The sequence below is a fragment of the Triticum aestivum genome, chromosome 4D (genome assembly GCF_018294505.1).
Source record: "Triticum aestivum cultivar Chinese Spring chromosome 4D, IWGSC CS RefSeq v2.1, whole genome shotgun sequence".
In the NCBI taxonomy this organism is placed as follows: domain Eukaryota; kingdom Viridiplantae; phylum Streptophyta; class Magnoliopsida; order Poales; family Poaceae; genus Triticum; species Triticum aestivum.
The window spans coordinates 424,223,400-424,224,704 of NC_057805.1; positions in this window are offsets into that span (position 1 = coordinate 424,223,400).

Genomic DNA, 1,305 nt, shown 5'->3' on the forward strand with positions numbered 1-1,305 from the left:
GCCACGCGCGCCCAGCGCCCTCGGGCATGCGCCCCTCGGGTTGCGCCCGCACCCCCTTGCACACGGCGCCCGTCGCCCGCTGCGCCCGCTCGGGCGCACACCCGCACCCGAGCGCCCGAACCCGATAGGCCCCTATGGGCCTATGACATATGGGCCCCGCCCAGAGAACGTGTTTTAGAAAAAAAATAAAAATAAATAAAATAAAATAAAAATAAATAAATAAAAATAATATCATTAATTAATTAAGATAATTAATTTACTTAATTAATCATGTTAATTAATCTAATTAAGCCTAATTAATTAATCTAATCACTTAAATTAAAATTAACTAATCCTGTTTAGTTAGCTAAGTCAATGACCAGTGGGATCCACACGTCAGCGACCCAGTCAACACTTCTGTTGACTGCTGATGTCATGCTGACGTCATGATGACGTCAGCAAACACTGTTCTGGATAATGTTGTATTAAATTAATAAAATAAATGCTAAAATTAATTTACATTTTTAAAATTCATATAAAATAAACCGTAGCTCGGATGAAAATACTTTCTACATGAAAGTTGCTCAGAACGACGAGACGAATCCGGATACGCAGCCCGTTCGTCCGCCACACATCCCTAACGTATCGAACTCGCAACTTTCCCCCTCCGTTTCATTTGTCCGAAAATGCGAAACATCGGGAATACTTTCCCGGATGTTCCCCCCTTCGCCGGTACCACCTACTGCCGCGTTAGGGCACACCTAGCACCGCACATTGTCATGTCACCCATCGTCATGCTTATGTTTGCATTGTATTTACTGTTTCTTCCCCCCTTCTCTCCGGTAGACTACGAGACCGACGCTGCTGCTGCCCAGTTCGACTACGGAGTTGACGACCCCTCCTACTTGCCAGAGAACCAGGCAAGCCCCCCCCCCTTGATCACCAGATATCGCCTATTCTTCTCTATACTGCTTGCATTAGAGTAGTGTAGCATGTTACTGCTTTCTGTTAATCCTATCCTGATGCATAGCCTGTCCTTGCTACTACTGTTGTTACCTTTACCTGCAATCCTACATGCTTAGTATAGATAGGATGCTAGTTTTCCATCAGTGGCCCTACATTATTTTCCGTCTGCTGTGCTATACTATCGGGTCGTGATCACTTGGGCGGTGATCACGGGTATATACTTATATACTCTATACATGACACCTGTGGTGACTAAAGTCGGGTCGGCTCGTAGGAATACCCGCAAGTGGATCTTTGTGGCGGAGCGACAGGGCAGGTTGAGACCGCCTAGGTGAGAGGTGGGCTTGGCCCTGGACGGCG